This window comes from Amblyomma americanum, chromosome 1 (assembly GCF_052857255.1).
Source record: "Amblyomma americanum isolate KBUSLIRL-KWMA chromosome 1, ASM5285725v1, whole genome shotgun sequence".
In the NCBI taxonomy this organism is placed as follows: Eukaryota; Metazoa; Arthropoda; class Arachnida; order Ixodida; family Ixodidae; genus Amblyomma; species Amblyomma americanum.
In genome coordinates this window covers 35,561,905-35,575,731 of record NC_135497.1, presented here as the reverse complement: position 1 = coordinate 35,575,731, position 13,827 = coordinate 35,561,905, and the positions used below count along the sequence as shown (strand labels likewise).

General features: G+C 44.9%; 1 protein-coding gene across 2 annotated transcripts in view; it reads left to right on the top strand.

The window, feature by feature from the left end:
- Positions 1-2,074: 2,074 nt before the first annotated feature.
- LOC144112633 (uncharacterized) overlaps positions 2,075-13,827 on the top strand; it is a 65,538-nt gene continuing 53,785 nt past the window's right edge. Inside the window, exons 1-5 of one of the 2 annotated variants that reach the window (XM_077645432.1) lie at positions 2,075-2,760; positions 4,224-4,355; positions 6,346-6,445; positions 6,704-6,844; positions 8,683-8,996. The gene's annotated coding sequence lies outside the window, so the exon portion shown is untranslated. The other variant, XM_077645433.1, reaches the window with a different exon arrangement.

Genomic DNA, 13,827 nt, shown 5'->3' with positions numbered 1-13,827 from the left:
TAGCAGAACTTGTTGGCATAGCACCGGTCGGTCACGCACATAAACCTCTGTGATCACTCTAGAATGACTACAGCAGCACTAACGATGGCCAGGTATTCAGTGGTGTGAAAGGCTTTGTGACAAGCGATGCCGACGAAACTCTGACAGTCGCCAAGCCAGGCCTTGGCAGAAAGCTCGAAAGCGAAAACTTGTCACCGACGAGACAACAAACTGAGTATCCTCTCTCGTCTTTGTGAGTATGTCAAGCGGAAACAGTAACAAAATGCACTGCATGTGTTCATGTGTGAACACTGACGAGAGATAAACACCACACCACAGTGCCAGCCTCCATCTGTGATGAGAAAGCCGAGTGAGTACGTTTATGTGATGATTGTAGAAAGCGAATTCTTAAGTCCTAGCGTGTGAAGTTTGTCATAAGTGTAGTTTTGGCAGCTATGACCTGATATCAATGGTTGCTTACTGTGTAGAACACATAGAGTGAATGAGATGTGACAAAAATGATAGATGAGGTGACCCTCTTTGTCTAGCCATGGATTGGTTTGGGAAACACAGACTTGTGGAGAACGGCTTAGTTACATCTGATTTCGTGATGTTATTGGTGTAGTAGGTGATGAGGAATTGTTGTTCATGATAGAGGATATAAATACTCAGTGTGCAAATGAAGAAAGCTAAAATACTAAACAATCTGGAAAGTGAACATTTTACGATAGGTAGTGAGGTAGTGGAAGTGGTAACAGAGTACATCTAGGTCAGGTCATCCGCACGTCTAAGCCAGGTCGTGCGCAAATGCAGAGCATTTGAGAGAAATGGTTGCGAGTAGATTGGGGTTTAAGGCCTTTGGCATGCACGCAGAAGTTAAGAGCAGTGCCTTGCAGTATGCTCAAAAAGAATTTTAAACTGCATTGCTGCTACAAATCTCTCGGGCAAAAAGTGTTACACTAGGAAGTTTAAATTCTTTCAGTGGTTGAATTTTAAATTCAACCACTGAAATAAAAACACATGGTTAATGCTAAGATATGGAGGAGAGAGCTGCGTGAGTTGCTTTGTGCTTTAGGTCCCAGAGCCTGTCATAGGCCGCATGTACTTGTAATGAATTATCTGCACAAATATATGGCATTCCTAGACTAGACAAACTCTAAAACCTCATCAATGCTCACTCTCTTTGTAGTGAACTTTGTAAAGCCTGTTAGTCACCACTTTGTTGCATGTCACCCCTTCACTACAACGTCCCTCATAGCCTGAGTCGCTTTGGGAGGTTAAACCCAAATAAACCAAACTAAGCATGTCACCCCAAATGGGAGCCGCGGATATGGTACTCAGCTGCTCATCAAAAAGATGCAGGTTCAATTCCAGCTGCAGTGGTCTTATTTTAATGGAGACGAAATGCTAGAGGTGCAGGAACTCTGTGATGTTAGCACACTTAAAGATTTATCCATTTCTCTAATATCTAACATAGCCTGCGCCGCTTTGTGGTTTTAAACCTCATAAAACCAAGCAAAATTAGTGGCTACATCATTTCATAAAATTTCTTTAAATTTATTATTATTTTCTAAGCATTAACAATTTTCTGCTCCTCTATTCCTTCATCTTTGCCTCTCTTATTCCCTCCTCGCTGAGTAGCAGGTCAGTGGTTTTGAATGCCAGAGAAATATTGTTTTTCATTTCATTCGAAAAACTCTCGCTTTATTGCTTTGTTAGTTGTATTATGCAGAAATATGTGAAGCTTAGATCCAAGAGCTATGGCCTGGATAGTAAGTTCTATATTCAAGGATAGTCAGTTTTATATTCAACCATACTTACATTACTTATTAAAGTATCTATGCTGACTTCTTTTGTAATGGGCTACCTGGCATAGAGGTGTTGTGACCTGCAGCAGTAAACATCATTTCAAGGCAAATTTCTCAGTTACATGCATAAATAGATTAGGCAAGCTCATGCGCTTGTGAAGCTCCTAAACTTGCATTTGTTTTCAAAACCTTTGCTGTGATGCACTGACTCACTGGAATACACTGCAAATCTTCACTGTAATTTGATATGCCTAATATAGTGAGACACTCATGTACTCAAGTTTGGCTTAGTACACTGTGCTCAAATGAGTTTGTTAGCTGGCAAAGATAAAGCAAGGGTGGCAGTGTTTTGTAATGTCCACAGGGCATTCTTGCAGACTCCAGTATGTGTGTCATTCCTTTCTTTTCATGCACCATACACAGTCTTCCCTTCACACTCATGTTTGAAACAAAATGCTGCATACTTCACCACTGTAAAATTGAAGGCCATTGTGCTGCTCCACAAAATGATATCTGGCTGCAGCTGTAGTTGTGGTATGGAAAATGGGCTAGGCTATATTTACACATATTCGTCATGATACAAGCCACTTGCACGCCACACAAAAATGTTGATAGTACAATATCCAGCACTTTTGCTGTGGAGAGTGCGGTGCTAAAATGAGAGTAATGAGGGAGAAAGCAGACAATATATTTTGGCAGAGGCATCAAGATTGCTAAATTTTTTGGAAAGGAATTTTTGGGACGCTCCTCAGAAGGTTAAGGAACTTTTATACTTCACTACCATCTGACCAATTATGGAGTATGCCAGAGCAGTGTGGGACCCTCTAGTCAGAACCTATTGTGATATGCTGGAACGCATTCAGAATCGTGCGGTGTGGTTTGTCACCAACAGATATACTTTTAATTATCGAAGTAACAGTATCAAGCAGGACCTGAACTGGGACTCTCTGGAGGAGTGCCGTTTACGAATAAGGTTAGAATTCCTTTACCACATTTATTTCAAGGAAACTACTATTAGCCCCGGAGCTTATTTGCTGCCATCTCATTTTGTATCCAGAAGGCACAACCACGACTGCAAAATACATGAGATAAAATGCGGTACTAAGGTGTTCAAACTGTTTTTCTTTCCGCATGAATGTTGTAAGCTGCCTCAATGTATTCTTCAATGCCAATCCGAAGCAAAGTTCCGAGCACTGTTGTCGGAATTGTGATGTGCACACGTGCTCAGCTGCTGTTTTTCTGCTTTTCCTCTTGCCCTTCCCTGAAGAATTGACTGATGTGAATGCGCTGTTAACATTTTTTATCATCTGCCATAGATTCTTTCCCATCCTGTACAAAAGGTTGGCACATGCTGTAGGATTGATTGTGTATGTATGTAATCCCCCCTGAAGTTATGCCTTTGTGGCACTGCAGAAATGTAAATAAATAAATAAACAGCTGATGATCTGCTAGGGCTGCAGGATTCCAAGATTGAGAAAAGCAGTGGGAGGCTCTGAGTCTGGTAAAATAGTAAAATTTGGCTTGTAGCAGACAGGGATCATGCAGCTTATGAAGGGCAGGAAAATTGGAGACTTATGGAAGAGGCTGTAGACTCAAGTGCACCTTCTGGGCTGGTGATGGAATGTGTAGGGCCCTTCGTTTCTGGGTAAAACCTGGTTTCTCCCTATGTTGCACCCTAAAAACATTCTTAAAGACCAGGTTCAACCCAATTTCTGTGCAAATGTGCCTGTAAGAAGAAAGTGTGGTTTGATGGTGCACAAAACTCAAGAACTGCTGAAGTGTGGTGGATGTCACATATTTCTTCTGACATAGATTTTTTAACAATTCTGGTTATTTTATTTCCCTTTTAATGTGTATTGTTTGTCGAGTTGCTTATAATTTTAGGAGAAATTGAAAACTACATGTACTGACCGGTATTTCATTGCAATAATTATACCCATAATTCTAAAGCTGTTCGAAGGTAGGTGTGCATTTAGTATGCATGCTTTGAATTTCAGTGATTGTTTCTGCACTGCAAAATAGAGGACAGGTCTCTGCTGTGCGAGTATTTTGCAATGGAGTGAAAGTAACTGTAGCAGCGTTTGTTACTGTGTCGCCCAGCCAAACGTTTTCCCACTGAACCACCGAGCTTCTGAATACCTATGGCTCAAAGCTCAAAGCTCTGATTGCCCTTTCCGAGGTTTTCTGCATTAACCAGTGCAAGGCCAAGGGCTCAGAGCTAACAAGCATTTGAAACCATAGAACTATACACAGTAGTGCTGGGACCATGCAGCAAGTCAGCGTTAACGAGGTCGCGATAAACGTGAATTACTGTAGAAAGCTAGTGTGAAAAAATAGTTGTGCTTAAGGAAAATGCTGTTTTTTTCTTAGTCGTTCATTGAAACAAAGCAATGCATACAAAGTTTGATATTTTGCTGATCCCTCAGTTTTTTTCAGCTAAAGACCAAGGGTTGCATGGAAGTCGTGCAAGCCACCAAGTGATGCGTGCGATTTGAGCCAGTGACCTGGACCAGGCTGGGAAATTTGTGAATGGCCAGTGGTATTCACTCAGTAAAGCAAGCTTTTTCTGTAAGTACAGTTTTTGGCATGGCATTGCTTAGGGATGCATGCATTAAACTGGCTACTCTGCACCTACCCATGCTTCAAGAACAGTGACGTACATGAAAAAAATTGATAGGTGAAAAAAAAATTTTTCCGCTTCTGGTATGTTTTTTGAGGAAAGTATTTGCCATTTAAAGGGCTCAGTGTGCTGTGAAAAACCTTAATAATTATGTGCTTGTTGTGGCCTTTAGACTAATTTCTCCTTCCACGTCTTTGTTGGCCTGACCTTGTAGCTTGCCTGCATGAGATTGCATGAGATTGGCTGCTACCTACAGTTTGCTTTTTGCGCCTTTTTTATTGGTGGTCACATTCTTTGCGTGGCAGTGTCATGCAGTTTGATAAGTAATCTGATCTGATTTCTGCGTTGGCCTGAAGTTCAAGCTTTGAGATGTGGGGGCAGGTTTACAGTGCCCCCTTGTTCGCTCTAACTGCAGTTTCACCACGAGGGTTAGTCCTTTTTTTATTGTTATGCAGTGTCATTTGATTCGTGCATATATTAATGAAGTGAGCACAATTTTTTATAATAAATGAACACTCATTTTAACTGCAGCCATTATAAGTGCGCTTGACTCTAAAACGGCGGTATTCTGGCATTCAGTATTACACAGCCGGAAGACACAACACGGATGAGAGGAGCACAAGACGAGGCTGGTCTAATGGTCTAACAACTGAAGTTTTATTGAAGGCAAGCGGCAAAAGAAGACCTGCAAAGAGATGCACACGTGCAAACCCCAAAGCAGTGAGAGGGCGAAAAACAATCGAAAGGCACTGGCACACTAGTAAACCATCTAAAAAAACAAATTCCTGAGGGTTCACCGACGGCTTAACTACGCACATGTCCTTAGCCTTACCGATGGCGGCTAATGGCGGCTGGGTTCCCACTTGTCCATCTCACCAACCTGTCAGAGCGTGTTTTCACTCGCTCGAGGGAAAGGAACACATACTCGGATGATGCTGACCTTACCTCAACAGTATTTCGCACAGTCTCAAGAAAGTTGCGGCAAAGTTTAATGTTGCTGTTGTCGTAACAGCTAAGTGCAAGATAAGAGGGCTTTGCGCCGCTATTAAAAAAGGCTTGATAAAACTATGGGTAATCGTTTACAATGTACAGTGTCACATATAAAAAGGTTCACCACTTGCAAAAGTGATGGAGTTTATTGCGTTCCACTGCCTTATGGCTGCAACTACTATGGGCTGACAGGCAGATGTCTGAATTTCCACCTGACTGAGCACTTTCAATCTACAGGGGGAAGGCAAATTCTAATCTGGCACTGCACACTCAATCTTTTGAATGCAAATCTGAGGATGGCCTGTCTCTTTGCACACCTAATTTCTGCAACACATCAGTGGTTTACGGAAGGGAGAAATCTGTCGGTAGATAGTTGAGGCTTGCTACATCGGTAACACTAAGGACACGTGTGGCTAAGCCGTCGGTAAACTTTCGCTGTAAGGAATTTGCTTTTTTAGATTCATTAGTATGCCAGTGACTTTTGATTCTATTTCCTCCTTTCACTGCTTTGGGGAGTTGTGCACACGCATGTATTTGTGGATCTTCTTTTGCGGCTTTCCTTCAATAAAATTTCAGTTGTTAGTCCAGCCCCTTCTTGAGTTCATGTCTTATCCTGTGTTGTGTCATCTGTTTGGTTTTAAGTTGAGTCAGTATCAATATATCTCTATTGGCTACTACCTGATGCTGTCACTTGTATTTTGCAATTTTATGTTATAGGCTTTTCAAGAGCGCATCGAATAAAGCCTTTTCTTTTCTTGCAAAGCTGCAAGTTGTGACTGCTTATTTCGCATTTCTTGAAATGCCCTTCGTTCAGATCTGGCTGTGTACATGTGCTTCAGGTGCTCGGTTTTAAACATTATGCCTCTCTGAGAAGCAGCGCCGGCATTTGATGACTGTAATTTGCGTATTCGAGGCCGAAACGCGTACACTGGCATCCCTTGTGTGCAGATCAAGATGATGTCGTTCGGCGACCTCTTCGGCCCACTCTGTGACTCGGAGTTGAACCTCCGGGTCCCAGCTGAGCAGCGCGGCCTCCCACTGCGATTGGGTAGAGAGCTGCAGACTGTTCGACGGCTTGTCTTGATTACATGAGTATTGGATGATGTGTGGTGTGTCTGCCTTAAGGTGTCCGCAGAGAGAACAGATGGGGTTAAACTGCTCTGGGAACCATATAGAGTACATGTAAGGATTAAAGAAAGTGTCTGTTTGGAGCTGCCGCCAGCTGAGTTATGTTTTACTTAGAGATGTACGTGGTTCTTGGAGGATTTGTCATTCTTTCTTGAAGTGGTTAGTAATTTCTTTGTAGGTTGTCACTCGCTCCTTGGCCGACCTGAGCTCAGGGTAGCGCACCTCCCGGTTAACCACGAATCCTTGGTCAAATCGGTGCGCCGCCTCGTTTCCAGGATGGCCCGAATGGGCGGGGACCCAGATCAATGTGATCTGGCAGGTATTTGAGATTTTTTGTAATATATTGATGGCTGCAGAGTGGGCCCTTCCTTTTGCAAAATTTCGAATTGCAGTTTTAGAGTTGCTGATGATGTATTTGGCAGTGGTGGAGGTAATGGCTAAAGCTATGGCAGCTTCCTCTGCCTCCTCCAGAAATTTTGTTTTATCGATTGTCGCCGATGCGAGGGGAGAGCCTCGATGATCAAAAACTGCTAGGGAAAGGCGTCTCTGTCCGCATGTTCTGCCACGTCCACATGCACCGTGTCTTTCTGAACTGAAAATCTTTCGTGAAGTTTTACTTCCCTAGCAGTAGTCTGGATGCATGTTTTTGGGCAGAGGATGGACTAGTAAGTGTTTGTGCATGTGTCTTGGAATTGGCAAGGTTGTGTACGGGTTCCTTCATATTGTATTCCTGCCGTCTTTAGGATGAAACGTCCCGTTTCAGTGCCTGATAGTCTTTCGTATTGTACGGTGAGGTGTGCTTCCATCATTTCTGCGAAGGTGTTATAATTCCTAACTGGAGTAGTTTTTAATTTGGGGTATGACGGGGGAGGTTGAGTGCAATTTTGTAGGATTGTCTAATTAGAGCATCCAGGTCGCATGGTGTAGAGTAGATGACTCTGCTAAGAACGAAGGCTTGGATTAGTTTCCTGGTCTCGGCTTCTTTAACTCCTCCTTGCCTATTTGCGATGCGTCTGATGAGAAGGGAGATTTGGTTGACGGTGTTTCTCAGTTTCTTAATTAGTGTGTCGTGTTATTCTTAGTGTTTCCACTTCTGGGATGGCTGCCCCTTCTGCGTAGATTTTGATCTGAGGTGCTTTATTCTTTCTTTGACGCTTTGGGTGTAGGATGAGGACTTCGGATTTTTGGGGGAACACGGAAGTCCTGCAGCTTGTGCCTCCTCTACTACTACATCTGCCGCTTGTTGTAGCGTGTCTTGTATCGTGCCGATACTCCCCTTAGTGGTCCAAAGGACGATATCGTCCGCGTACAAAGAGTGTTCTAGGTCTGGGATTTTGGTGACTTCGTGTGCCATTTTGTTGAGGGTTATATTGAATAAGGGGGACAGGACAGATCCTTGTGGTATTCCTCTGTCTCCTCAACTGAGGTGTCGGATTTGATTGTGCCAATTTGAATTTTAGCCGTTCTATCAGAGAGAAAGTCTTTGATGTAGTTAAACGTTCTTTCGCCTGCATTCAAGGAGCTTTCCGAAGCACTTGCGACTTTATCTTTCCTGCTGATTTCGTCAGGTCACTAAGGGATTAGACAACATTCAGGCACACTGTCCAGATGGCGTCCAAGTATTGCCACTTTGTTTTTGCTGGCGCTGCGGTTTTTAGTGACTGCAAGTTATTTTTGCGTGTGTGTGCATAAAGTTTACATGCTTAGGTAACGTTGCGTGCATTTGAAATTTCAATAGAATTTTTGCTTTTTTTGCATTTGTAATCATAAAGTAAATAAAAAGTATTTCTAATGCCTTTAGTAACAAACAACGGCAAACTGAAGAAAAGCCTCTAGGTGGCAACTCAAAATAGTTTTGAGCAGGTAGCAGTGCTACTACTAATCTTTGCGCTACATATAAAAGAAAAAGTGGGGAAACGTATAGGGAAGTGCCAGCAAGCAAGGAAGTGAAGCGCATTAAGACGGTTCTCGGTCGACATTGGAGCTGCGTTCGACAGGCTCCGAGGAATGCGAGCAGGCAAGTCGGCTGGCTGTCATGAGCAGTCAGTTTGGGCAAAGCTGTCCGCTGCCACTCCACTGTGTGAATTAATTGAATTGATCGGTGATCAATTCTGATTGGCTGGAGGTGTCATTACTTCCTTTTCTTCTCCTCCTCAGACTGCATAAGCCGCCACTGCCACGGGCCATTCGAACTTTCGCCACGATGAGTGGTGAGGCTGCACATGTCGATGCTGTCGCCGGTCGGAGCTACATGTTCCGACGCGGAGCCAGCGGCGTGACGGTGATCTACCACCCGTTCGACAACGCCGAGCACGGTCTCGAGCCAGAGTTTTGGCTCCTGGGCCTGGTTGACATGAAAAGATGAGGCTGCAAGGTTCCCCAGGGTGTGCTCAACAAGCTGCTCAATTCGCTGAGGGGTGACGGCGAAGCACAGAAGGCCGTGTTGTACCACCCTGAGGGATCACAGATCGGTGCGTTCAAGCTTTGGAGCAGCTTGTTTTAATTTGTACACCGAACACTTGTGCAGATACTTTGTTGTTGTCTTTGCCTGATTGTACAAGTATCGGAACGATACGCTCAGCAGATTTTTCTACTGCAGTGACGCTTTGTAACCGTACGGCAGTGAAACGAGTGTACTACTGGATTCAGGACATAAGTATTCGTCGTGGTGTTATGTACTTGTACTGGTGCAAAGTACTCAGTTGTTCACTTGCATGCATTAGTGTGCTATAGCAGGTGCTAACATCATTCTGCTCTTTTTTCACTATAGTCCAGCCTACCAAAAATGCAAAATTCATCAACTTGGAATTGTTGATCACTGTCTTGATCTAGCTATTTAATGTTCAGAACAGTGCAGACAGTCAACAAGGTTGCCATTTATGTAATGATGGAATTAAAGATTTTTCATTGTACCAGCATTGAAATGAATGTATTATGTGATGCAGGATATACTTATTGATCGTTTTGTTTCATGCTTCTGTTGTTTTATAGAATTGCAGTTCTTGAATTATTCACTGGTGAGAGAATACCTCTGGCATTCAGTCAACTCTGTTCAGTCTTTCGTGCCTAAAATTCACTAGTGGCGTGACACATAAAGTGAGTGATTTTCAAGTTCAGTGTCCTTTAAACAAAATAAAAGTGGTAGGGGTTTAACGTAGTTAAACAAAGTACACGTGTGAAAGCAGGGGACACTTAAGTGCCGCTCTGAGGGGTTTAGTAGGATAATGCCCATATAGGCAGAGGTGGTAATTCTCTACTTAACATTCATAGATGGCGGCGTACCACTACCAGCGCAGTGGCACAGCGGTTAAGGGATGTGCCACTGCATTGACAGGTGTCTGTTTCTATCATAGCCACCGGTAGGGATCGTGCGACCCATGTTGCTCTTCCCGAGCAACCTTTTGCGACCAATCATTTTTTTAACTGCCACGGCGGTCAGTTTCCTCACAATCCAATGGGCAGATTGTGATGTTGCCACAAGTTTATGTGACCTAGGTGGCGTGATGCCCTCTGTTGCGAGAAATTCGTGTGGGAGAGTCGAATCGTGCGACGGTGAATATTCAGGAAACAGTGACGACTCATAGACGCATTGTTTAACAAACAGACAAGGAAAACTATATTCACTTTACAGATACAAAAAGAGTGGTCAGACGGAACACCCGGCACAAATGTCTTTCTTCTTTGCCGTCTAAGAAGCCACTATCTTGCCGAGAGTCCGAGGGGCCCGGCCGCTTTCAGCTGCACCCGGCCTTTCGCTGCCCAACTCGCCTCCCGAGCGCCGTCGTCGAAACCCGATCCTGGACTAGACACCAGTGATCCAAAAACTGGAAGTGTCCCCGCACTGCTCCGGTCCCCAATGGCACCCCGTCGTGCACACGTGCTTAGGAAACACACACACACACAAAAACTCAAAGTAGGGTACACGGGCGACGAGAAACACAGGCAGTAGTAAACGATGCCATTTGTGGAAGACGCACTCTCTCTTCCCCAAAAAAAGACAGAATACACAACAACCTCCCGGCCCCAACAGTGGCAGCACTACACACACAACTCGAGGGGTTAGAGAAGCTGTACCGGCCTTTGCAATGTGGATCCGTTGGGCTGCTCCACAACACACGCTCAGACTTGGTTATCTCTTCCGTGGATCACTTCGACGATCCTCCCCTTCTTCCACATGTGTCGCGGCGCCTTATCCTCACGGGGGAGAACTAAGTCTCCTACAGAGGTCTGTCGAGCCTGTTGTTTTCCGCAAGTGTGCGCCGACCTTAGTGTCAAAAGATATTCATTCCGTCATCGTCTCCAAAACTGCTCCAGCAATCGTTTGCGGTACATCCACCTTCGTGTCACAGCTTGTATTGACGAACTGATATGACACGGAGAAGGTAGCGACGTCAGTCTCTTTCCTGTCAAAAAATGTGCCGGAGTAAGAATTTCGGGGTCTTCTGGTGACAAAGAAATGTAGGTTAGGGGGCGGGGTTAACAATGCTTTCCACCTCCTGCAGTACTGTAGTAAGCTGTTCGAAGGTGAGTCTTGCCTGGTGTAGGATTTTACGGAGGCAAACCTTCACAGTCCTCACCATCCTTTCCCAGAATCCACCCCACCATGCTGCTCTTTCCATGATGAATTTCCATTTGATGCGTGTCTTGGCACAGTGGTCGGGAAAATTTCCGTAAAACAAAGAGTCTCTCAATGCTGCAAATTCTTTAGAGGCGCTCTGAAAGGCTTTGGCGTTTTCAGTGTATATCACTGATGGCAGTCCTCATCAAGCGGTAAATCGTATGAAAGCCAATAGGAACATTTCGGATGATAGGTTTGAGACAAGCTCCAGATGAACTGCTCTCGTAACTGCGCAAGTGAAGAGAGCAAAGTAAATGTAAGATTTGGAGACCGTGTCCTTGTCCTTAGTGAAGAGCAACCCGGCGAAGTCTATGCCAACCACTTGAAACGGTTCAGAACGGCAAACGCTTTCATTTGGTAAGGGCTCTGTGAGAGCTTCTCCAGGCTTTGCGCGACCTTTGAAGCACATGTTGCATTTGTTTACAACGCTTTTTACTTGTTGAAGTCCTCGTGGGATCCAAAACCTCTCTCCCACTTCTGTGAGAGTGTCTCTAGAGCTGCCGTGTAATGTTCGTAAATGAGCGTCTCGAATAACGAGCTCCGTGAACGAATGGCTGGGAGGGAGGAGCAGTGGATGCTTCACCTGTTCTTTCTCGTCGGAGAAGTGCAGCCGCCCTCCTACTCGTAGCAGTCCCTCAGGGTCAAAAATGGGCTGTAACTTCTGTTAGCTTTATTGTGATTTCAATGAGAGCCCTTGGCCAAGACGGGATATGTCATCCGTGTATGCTTCTTCCTGAATGACTTTCAACCAGTATGCTTCGGCCCTTTCTACCTCTTCCGTTGCTAGACAAGAAGAAACTATGCCAGACGGATTCCGGCAAGCACTTATGAATCTGAACACCCAGGCAGTTATCCATAAAATTCGGAAAAAACTACTGTGGTGAGCCAGCTCCAAGATCAGCATAAATGCCCTTACTTGCAACACCTTTACTTCTTTCCTTTCTTCCGAACTTTCCTCAGGCGTTGGGACGTAACTCATTCAGAGCTGGCCAGGACTCCTCTGTCTCTGAAAGCCATGACGGTCCAAACCACCACAGTCGGTCTTCTTGAAGACTAGAGTCACTCCACGTGCCACACTATCAGTGGGGTTCTGTGAACTTGGACAATGCCTCCATTGTTCTTTCTCTGTGCAGGTTTGAACCTCGATCACTGTTTCGCACAAACTGGTTCCACTGCAAAGGGTTTCCTTTCAACCAATGAAGGGTTATGCTGGAGTCGGTCCAGTAAATCATTTTCGTTCGACCAGCATACATCATTAAGCAGCCTTCCAGAAACTTGGCTATTCTAGCACCTATCAGTGCACCCATCAGTTCAATTCGGGGAAGAATCGTACCTTTTAGGGGTGAAACTCTCGCTTTCGTGTAGATGAGTTCCGTGTCAACACTGCCGTTGGAGTCCTGTAGTCGCAGGTAGGCGCATGCCCCGTACGCTCGCTGACTGGCGTCGCAGAAGATGTGCAACTGTACACTCTGCGGTTGAACTACTGGAGCAACACATCGGGGTACGGTCAGTGAACGAAAGTCCATTAGCTCCGACTTCCAGTCTTCCCACTTCCTGAAAATATCATTGGGCAATTTGTCATCCCAACCAATGTGTCATTGCCACAATTCCTGAAAGAGTGCCTTGGCTTGTATGGTAAATGGTACAAGCAATCCAAGAGGATCAAATATTCTGGCGATGGTTTGTAGAACAAGTCTTTTGCAGTTGTTCTCTCTGTCCAAAATGCTTGAGAGAGACTTGGTGGCCATGGTGATCGTATCTTCTGCAGGATTCCAAATAAGCCCAAGAATTTTTACTGTTCCAACCGAGTCATTCAGTCCCTCCTGCGACGCATATAGGTCTTGCAAGTGCCTTGAGTTCGACGACCACTTTCGCAAGCTCCAAGAATATCGTTGGCCTGCGCAAAAATCTCCGCATCCTTTTCGGTGTCTGCTCCAAGCAACAGGTCGTCGACGTAGAACGACTCCGCCAGAAGCGCAGCTATTCTCTGCTTTGGCTCCTCAACCCTCTTAAGGTGATATTGCAGGGTGGCATTTAGCAGGAAAGGTCTAGCCTTGGTGCCAAACGGCACATGCTTCATTCGCCACTATTCTACTTCAGGATCAGGTTCTTCCTTTAAAGGCAAGCCGTTAAACCAGAGAAAGCGCAAGGAGTCTCGGTCCTCTTTTCGGACACTGATTTGCAAGAATGCCTTCTCAATGTCAGCTGTCAATGCGATCTGAGGAAGTCGAAAACGAATCAGCAGTTTGAGCAGATCAGCTAAGAGACAAGGCCCTTCTCCAAATGTTCGTTCAGGGAGGAAGACCCTTGTTCATGTGAGGAGGCGTCAAAGACAATGCGTAGCTTTGTCGTTCTTGAGTCACTGGAAAAAAAAGCGTGGTGTGGCATGTAATAAGCCTGATCGGTGGCTTGCTCTTCAGGTGTTACACGTTTGGCATCGCCCATATCTATGTAGCTCCGCATTGTACTTTCATACTCCGCGCCAAATTCTGGAGTGCGCTGAATTCTTTTCCGTAGGCTCTTCAGTCACTGTAGTGCCTGTGAGCAGTTGTCACAAAGTGTTCCACTGTTTTCTTTCCAAGTAAGGGCGACTTCGTAGCGGCCGTTCTTCATTCTGATGTTTCTTTCAAACTGACCCACAGTCGCTTCCGCTTCCTCATTCGGCCCTCCGGTATGATTCATAA